We start from the raw sequence: 9,351 nt of genomic DNA, 5'->3' as shown, positions 1-9,351 counted from the left end.
TTAGTTCAGCTGCACTTATGGCACAAGGTATTTTCAAAACAGTGGCACCAATTTTCCTTAGGTGTAACAGCACTCTGTTTTTAGCAGCAATTATATTTTTAAAGGTTAACAATTTATAGAACAAATGTATAACTATGCTTATTTTCTACTTTATATTCCACCAGTTACAATTATTTACAAGAAGCTAACTAATGTCTACATATGGAATCATCTTTCACTTGCCCCACCTCATTTCTGACTTGGTCAGGGAAGTACCAAGTGTTTCAAACAATCCCATCTATTTATGTGTTTTAAATGGGATTCTTGGATTTAAGTGAATATAAGAACAAGTGTAAGACAAAGTAATTCTCAGTTCAGGTATGTTCCAGTGCCCCAATATTTAGTTATATGATAACTAGTACCTACTGACCAGCTGTAAAAGATGAGATGTTCCGGGCTTCCCAGGTGGCACAGTGGTTAAGAATCCGCCTGCCAATGCAGGGGACACCGGTTCAAGCCCTGGTCCGGGAAGATTCCCACATGCCGCGGAGCAGCTAAGCCCGTGTGCCACAACTACTGAAGCACATGCACCTAGAGCCCGTGCTCTGCCACAAGAGAAGCCACCGCAATGAGAAGCCTGAGCACCACAAAGAAGAGCGGCCCCCGCTCGCCGCAACTAGAGAAAGCCCGCGCTTAGTAACGAAGACCCAACGCAGCCAAAAATAAATAAATAAAATGAATAAATTTATAAAAAAAAAAAAAAGATGAGATGTTCCAAGGTGCCTTAACAATCTAGGTCTGTAATAGCTGAACAAGAAGGCCATTTCACTCAATTGTGAGGCAGTTAGCACTGACTGGCATTTAAGGTGGTAACCAGAAAGTTTAACTGAAGAGATGTCACTAAATTAAAAAAACTGGAAATATGTTTTTAAAAGCAATTTACATTGAGGGAAATATGGTTCTCATGTATTCTGTGTAAAGAGAGATTATGGATGAAGGGAATTGTCAATGGAACATGCTAACTCAAATTCCATGAATACAGTTTTCATGATAAGATGTTATGTACTACATGCATTTTGCTTACTGTACCTGCCTAACAATCACCAGCTCTATAGAGTTAAACTCTGTGTTAAAGGACTATTGAGTTTTAGGGGAACTGGCCATATCAGGTAGTTAGGGACATAATACCAGTTACGAAAATTGAGACAAATGTGTTGACAAATTCCTGAAAATAGGGCCATATAGAAATAGTCCAAAATCTGGAATCTATGAATCAAAATTGTGATCCTATGAAACAAGTTTTGGGGTTGATGGACTGCTTTAATATCAAGAATTATTGTCATAAATTCCCACAACAGAAGGATTTGTTGAATATGTTAATACTGTGAATGAGAAAACAATTTAAGGGGAAAATATACCCATGAATAAGCTGATCTGACAAAAACCACAGACTGACATCAAATGGACAAAAAACTGAGAAAAAAATGCTGTGAAAATGCCAACCAAAATAACAAGGTGTGTGGGCTGGGGGCACAGTTAAGGCATCTAAAAAAAATTCCACATGGCTTTGGCTTGTTAAAATATTTTGCACTTTTTTTTTTTTAAAAGAAGATTTGAAAGCATCTGAAAAAAAAACATGCAAATTGTTTGAAAATCCTGCATGGCAAATTCAGACAGTTTGCAAGTGTCATTCAGATGTTTGCCAAGGATAATAAAGCCTCTGCCCATGAGACTGCACATGGTGGAAGAGGTCCTTCCAGTTCTCTCTGTCCCACACTAGACTGCAGCCCAGAGGTCTGTGCAGCAGTTACAAACACAGTGTTGCTATCTGGAAGGGAAGGGACTGTGGAATTTCCATTGGCTGGAGAACAACCCAGCTTTAGTTTTTCCAGATACTCGACATGTAAGGCTTATGACACTGGAGAACTTTGATGACATCTTCTACTTTGAACCACTCTCTCTTTTTCCTGTATTAACAGAATCTTCCCAGGCTTCTAGTATTTCAGTGACAGTAAGAACATAAACATATGTCTGTGCTTTCGGTCTTTGTTCTCAAATATGCCCAGGAGTCTGCCCAATTTTCCTTTGATTCCAGCCTCTCCATAAACCTCCCTCACGGCAGTACCGCCAGGCTCCTCCTCGGGCTCCATTACTTCTCCTGGGACAATCCATTGGTCTGGGTACCCACTGCTGCTCACCAACAGCACCTCGTCCTCCTGCTCGCTCCGGAAGCACAAGCACACAGCCCGCTTCTTGAAGCCCTCGCGGTCATAGGTCCGCGTCTGGTAGGGCTTGAACTTCATCATAGAGGCGGGCTCTTACTGCCTCTGCCGCTCCGGCCCGCCGCCACCCCGCCGGGGAGTGGGAGCGAGGGCGAGTCGGGGCGCAAGAAAGCGAGGCGGCGGCGCGGGCAAAGGCAGCGAGGCCGGGTCCCACCCAACTCAGCACATGAAGAAGCTTACTATTTTTTCTCTACATTTAGCAGGCGTATCCTCAATTCTCGGGGCTGTTAATTTTGTCACTACTATCATGAACATAAAACCACCCGCTATAGCCCAGTACCAAACACCACTATTCGTATGACAAATACTAACCACAGCAGCATTGCTTCTACTATCCTTACCTGTCCTAGTAATAATATTACTATTACTATATTACTATTATTTATTACTATTTCATCTATATTTCTATCATTATTTATATTTCAAATAAAAATCTCAAAACACATCTACTACCCCAACCCAAAATCAACACTCACTAAAGTGCAAAAACAACCTATCCCTTGAGAAACAGTATGAATGAAAATCTATTTGCCCCTTTCGTAACCCCAATAATAAAAGGCTTCCCCATAGTCATTCTGATCATTATATTCCCAAGTATTTTATTTCCAACATCAAAAAGACTAATTAATAATCACATAATTTCCCTTCAACAATGGCTAATTCAACTCATATCAAAACAAATAATAGGTATCCATAATCATAAAGGACAAACTTGATCACTAATACTAATATCACGCATTCTATTTATTGGGTCAACCAATCTCCTCGGACTGCTGCCCCGCTCATTTTCACCCACCACACAGCTCTTAATGAATGTGGGAACAGCCATCCCACTATGAGCCAGTGCCGTCATTACAGGTTTCCGTAATAAAACAAAAGCATCCCTAGCCCACTTCTTACAACAAGGCACACTCAGCCTCCTTATCCCTATGCTAGTAATTAGCGAAACTATCAGTCTATTCATCCAACCAGTTGCACTGGCCGTGCGACTAACAGCCAGTATTACAGCAGGCCACTTACTAATACATCTAATCAGAGAGACAACCCTAGTGCTAATAAGCACCAGCACATTCATGGCTCTCATCACATTCATCATTCTCGCCCTACTCACTATCCTCGAATTCACTGTCGCTATAATTCAAGCCTATGTATTCACCCTCCTAGTAAGCTTATACCTGCATGACAACACATAATGACCCACCAAACCCACACATACCACATAGTAAATCTTAGTCCTTGGTCCCTTCTGGGAGCTCTTTCAGCTCTTATAACATCAGGCCTAATCATATGATTCCACTTCAACTCAATAGTTCTACTAATACTGGGCCTACTAACTAATATTCTAACAATATCAGTGATGACAAGACGTCATTGGAGAAAGCACTTTCCAAGGCCACCACACACCAACCGTCCAAAAGGGACTTCCATATGGAATAATCTTATTTATCGTATCAGAAGTCTATTTTTTTTTTTTTTTTCTGGTACGCGGGCCTCTCACTGTTGGGGCCTCTCCCCTTGCGGCGCACAGGCTCTGGATGCACAGGCTCAGCAGCCATGGCTCACGGGCCCAGCCGGTCCGCGGCATGTGGGATCTTCCCGGACCAGGGCACGAGCCCGTGTCCCCTGCATCGGCAGGCGGACTCTCAACCACTGCGCCACCAGGGAAGCCCCAGAAGTCTATTTTTACCGGCTTTTTTTTGAGCCTTCTACCACTCAAGCCTCGCTCCTACCCCTGGATTAGGCAGGTGCTGGCCACCAACAGGCATTCACCCCTTAAACCTCCTAGAAGTACTACTCCTCAACACTTCCGTGCTATTGGCCTCTGGTGTATCCATTACCTGAGCCCATCACAGCCTTACAGAAGGAAATCGTAAGCACATACTTCAAGCCCTCTTTATTACAATCGCCCTCGGTGTTTATTTTACACTCCTACAAGCATCACAGTATTACAAAGCCCCATTTATGATCTCAGAAGTAGTCTACGGATCAACTTTCTTCGTAGCCACAGGATTCCATGGACTACACGTAATTATTGGTTCTATTTTCCTTGTTGTTTGTTTCCTACGCCAATTAAAATTCCACTTCACATCCAACAACCACTTCGGCTTCGAAGCTGCTGCTTGATACTGACATTTTGTAAATGCTGTATGACTATTTCTTTACGTATCTATTTATTGACGAGGCTCATAGTCTTTTCAGTATTAATTAGTACAACTGACTTCCAATCAGCTAGTTTCGGTACACTCTGAAAAAGAACAATAAACCTAATGCTGACCCTATGAACAAACACAATACTAGCCTCATTACTCGTACTTATCACCTTCTGACTTCCTCAACTAAACACGCATAAAAAACAAGCGCCTCCGAATGCGGATTTGACCCTATAGGATCCGCCCGCCTACCCTTTTCCATAAAATTTTTCCTAGTAGCAATCACCTTCCTTCTTTCCGACCTAGAAATTGCCCTCCTACTACCCCTTCCCTGAGCAACCCAGAGTATTCTATTTTTTAGACCAATCTTCAGCATATTTTTGTATAATTATATATTGTTGGACCCCTCTAGCCTTCGGAATAGTTCTATAAAATGGAAGACTTCAGGAGACACATTGGACAGATTCTCACTGAGAGGGTGGAGTGTTGCTGACCACATCCCTAAGGAATTCTCCCAGCGCATCTGGCGAGCGTGAACGTGTCTGTCCTTTGGGAAAATGTAGCTGAAGTTAACACTACAGTCATCCCTCGGTATCTGCAGGGGACTATTTATCTGTGGATACCAAAATCCAAAGATACTCAAGTCCCTCATATAAAATGGAATAGTATTTGCATATAACCTATACATATCCTCCTGTATACTTTAAATCATCTTTAGATTATTTTTAATACCTAATACAATGTAAATGCTATGTAATTAGCTGTAAATACAATGTAAACGCTATGTATGATAAGTAGTTGCTGGCACGTGGCAAATTCAAGTTTTGCTTTTTATAACTTTCTGGAATTTTTTTCGAATATTTTGGATCTTTGGTTGATTGGATCCGTGGATGAGGAATCGTGGATGTGGAGGACCAACTGTAACAGATGAGAACACTGAGGCAGAAAGAACTTAATTGCATATAGTCACACAAGAAGTAACAAAGTTGTAAATCAATCCCAAGTGTGACCGACTGCAAGGTGAGTATTCTTAACTGCTAGTCTTTAGGAACTCTATCATCTGTCATATATCTGCAAACTTGAAAGTTTCTGTCCTTTCTTGGTCTCAATTTTTCATCTGTATAATGAGGAAATTTTACTTTATGGATTCTAGTACATTTTCCACCTGTATTATTCCATATATTCAATCAATCATTTACTTAATGAGCTTGCATCAAGTGTCCAGAAACTTTAAGGTATACCACTAGATTATCTGGATAGTGTAAGTTCAAATAATTCACTTTTTTGCATTACTTTTTTCATGAGATTCCACCAGGAGACAGAAATAACTCATCATCTGTGTTTTTTGCTTCTTTGCCTGGATTCCTTCCACCACCAATATTACAGACACACAAACACATAATTTTTTCACCAACAGTTGGGCCACATCCTCCATAACCTAATACTATTTTCTTTATTCTAGAGATAGAGTATATTTATTGAAAACCTTCTATATTTATGTAATTGACTAATTGTTTTTCTCATTTTCCTGTCAGCTCTTCAATAATGAAACAATGAAAAAAAAAGAAAAAGAAAGAAACGGTCTGGAATGTTTTCTCTGATGGTTGAAATCTATTACTTGGACCATAAATTTGCTGTCAGAAAAACACAAGATCGTTTATGATCACACATTTTTATGTCCCAGAAGCTATAAATGTTTCCCACAAAAGTATGTAAAATAATTTTTCCATTCTATTCTTTGTGTTTCTAACAGCCTTACATAGTTTACATGTCAGAACTAATTACTCTCACCATGATTCTCTTTTTATCTATGGACACAATTCATTTTACTAATTACTCAATATACATCTTCCTATATACCAACCCAGTAGCATCTTATGAGTATGCGTTGACTTAAACCCTGTATAATACTTTCATTTTGTCAAAGAAATATGTTGCTCTTTACTGTCTTGAAAAAATAATACCAGAAAACACATCTATACTGAATTCATCTACACTGAATTATTATTTTGTGTTCTGCTGGTCACAGGCTGGCTCCCCAAGAAATGAGCCTGCCGGGTGGTTTATAGGGTCAATGGTACTGAGTATTTGTTACTCTGCTCTTCCTTTTCCTGCCCTTTCTCCCACTCTGCTCTACATCACAGGGAACACCATTTTCCTGCCAGCTGGTCTCTCTTGCCAACTGGATTCTGGACAGGTTTAAGCAATGGTGAAAATGGGAAGGTGAGAGCAATAGAGAAACCAGAGTATTTCTTCTTCTCTTAGACTCTGCAGGAATATCTTTGGCTTTGGCTGCATCTTCTCAGCTCATGCAGAACAAAAACCCCTCCTTCTGAGATCCAACTGCTGATAGCCAAAGTTCTAGCTCTTTGAGTAGCCCAACTTCTAGATCTGGTATCACTGATAGGGACAGAGTAAAGGGACAAAGTAGGTGATTAAATATTCAATAGTTAATCCCACTAAGGGATCCTAAGTAGAGACCAAAGTATGGGAGACCACATAAATTAATGATTACACAAGAAAGTAGGCCTGCTTAACAACAAAACCAAGTGGGCTTACTTAGCAACAAAACTACGCGATAGAAGCATGAGACATACCCCAAAACAATAAAACAGTGGTGGAACGGTCCACATCCTGTCCATTGAAGTCAGTAAGTTAATGATCCTTGAGAAGGGGCTTTTTCTGCACGTACTAAGAGCAGGAATACAGGGGAAAGGTGGCATTATACTGAAACCTGAGATGATTTACCATATTTTAGTATATGTTACTGCCTTTTTGCTCATTCCCATAGTACCATGATAGTCCCAGTTCGACCATGTAGGAAAAAGAAAACTCCCCCACCCCATGTGGAGGAGGAGCTAGAGATAAAAGTTTGATATCTACTCAAAATGAGGAAGAAGGGCTTCCCTGGTGGCACAGTGGTTGAGTCCGCCTGCCGATGCAGGGGACACGGGGTCATGCCCCGGTCCGGGAAGATCCCACATGCCGCGGAGTGGCTGGGCCCGTGAGCCATGGCCGCTGAGCCTGCGCGTCCGGAGCCTGTGCTCCGTAACGGGAGAGGCCACAACAGTGAGAGGCCCGCGTACCGCAAAAAAGAAAAAAAAAAAATGAGGAAAAAGATGGTCTTTTTCCTTTGATTGTAAAAATGTAGCCCACTTAGTTCTCAGGGTGGCATTCCCTTGCCTGCCAGTTCTATCTCTCACAAGCGTCCTATACTAATGAACTCGTTCCTTATCTGTCACTCTGCCTCTCGCTGAATTCTTTCTGCACTGAGACAGAAGGATCTATGCTCTACTGAGTCCCAAAACGCATTCCGTGGTTCCATCACTACTTCTTCCTTCTGTCCCTTCTTGTCTAGGCTAGTCATGCTCCTAGATGTTTTTAATCTCTGGTTTGCCTAATTATCCCTGATTGATTCACCAGCTCTTCTATCATCCATGTGAACAATTCCCTGAATTTTATTCCCTCTGCTTAAAAGACCTCGTATGGTTTCTGTTTTTTGGACTGGACTCATAGATTAACCCACACATTAATTTCACACTCATTCACTAAGACTTCATTATGTATCAAACTTGTGCAAGGCACTGTTTAAGGGTAAGAGCATACCTGTTAATATGATATACTTTTCCTATCTTGTATAAAAATTATAGTCCAGTGGGAAAGATAGATATTGTATAATAAATTGTGGGTATGATATATATTATAAAAGATAAATTATCTGATATTATGGGATCAAAAGCAAGAGAAAGTTAAACCCAAATGAAGAGTCAGGAAGGTTCTTAAGTTTGTCCCTTTTCAAATGAGATCTAAAAGGTGAGATAGCCTTGACCAGGTGTATGCAATAAGAATAATATGTGAGAAGAAAAGAACTTATTTTAAAGCCATTTTATCTAATTTCCCATTTTACAAATGATCTATAAAATTGTCATCAGTGTTTGCTCTGAGGGTATAGAGCTATGTGGCTGGGCAATGGAGGGAGGAAGGAGGCTTTACTATGTACATTCTTTTTTTCCAACCAAATACTTATTTTTAATATTTATTACAAATGTTGCAGTCAGTTTGGTATATGCTGACAATCATACAGTTTTAACATTTAGTAGTGTGAAGCACACTTTAACTATTTCCAAAGGGGTATGTGATGTGGTCTTCGTTTCAGAGGAGCAGAAGTGACTGAATTACTGTCTGCTCTTTAATGTTTCAACTAACCATTCCATTGCCTCATCAAGGCCAATGTCTTTGGTTGCTGAAGTTTTGAATATTTGCCATTTTCAGTCCTTCAAGGCAGGTAACCCAAGTGAATTTGCCATCGCTGAGGGAGTCATGGCCTGTTCCATGTCCTGCTTATTTGCAAACACCACTAAAATGGCTTTTCTCAGCTCTTCTTCCTCCAACATGGCAACTAAGTCTGATTTGGAAATGCCAATTTGCTCTCGATCACAACTGTCTACTACATAAATGACTGCATCTGTGTTTGAATAACAACATCTCCAGTATGGCCTGATACTTGTCTGTCCTCCTAAATCCCAGACTTGGAATTTTAGGTTCTTGTATGTTACCGTCTCAACATTAAATCCAACGGTAGGAATCGTAGTAACGACTTCTCCAACCTGTAATCTGTACAAAATTGTAGTTATTCCTGCTCCATCTAATCCCAAAATTAAAATCTTCATTTCCTGGGTTCCAAGCAGACTGGAAAAAATGCTTGAGAAAAAGCCACCCATGATGAACTGCCTGTCCTCCCTCATCGACCATCAGAGGCTGGCCCCGGCCTCGGAAGCGAAGCCTAATCGAGCCTCGAAGTCGCCACCTCCCCTCACCTAGGCCTGCGCTCTGGCTCCGGCTCGGGCTCTGGTTCCCAGGGGGTTTCCTTGGAAGCTTGGCCAGCCAGCAGCTTCCACGTCAGACCTCCTGGCCGGGCGGAAGCAAGGGGCCACCGCCTG

At 41.2% G+C, this 9,351-nt stretch overlaps 2 pseudogenes; both read right to left on the bottom strand.

Moving 5' to 3' along the window:
- Positions 1–1,670: 1,670 nt before the first annotated feature.
- On the bottom strand, positions 1,671–2,285 carry LOC115860289 (diphosphoinositol polyphosphate phosphohydrolase 2 pseudogene; annotated as a pseudogene).
- Positions 2,286–8,426: 6,141 nt separating this feature from the next.
- LOC115860291 (ADP-ribosylation factor-like protein 1 pseudogene) lies at positions 8,427–9,143 on the bottom strand (annotated as a pseudogene).
- Between the last annotated feature and the right edge of the window lie 208 nt (positions 9,144–9,351).

Source organism: Globicephala melas, chromosome 3 (assembly GCF_963455315.2).
Source record: "Globicephala melas chromosome 3, mGloMel1.2, whole genome shotgun sequence".
Classification (NCBI taxonomy): Eukaryota; Metazoa; Chordata; class Mammalia; order Artiodactyla; family Delphinidae; genus Globicephala; species Globicephala melas.
Note: the sequence above shows the minus strand (reverse complement) of the source record. Positions and strands in the feature narration are given on the sequence as shown.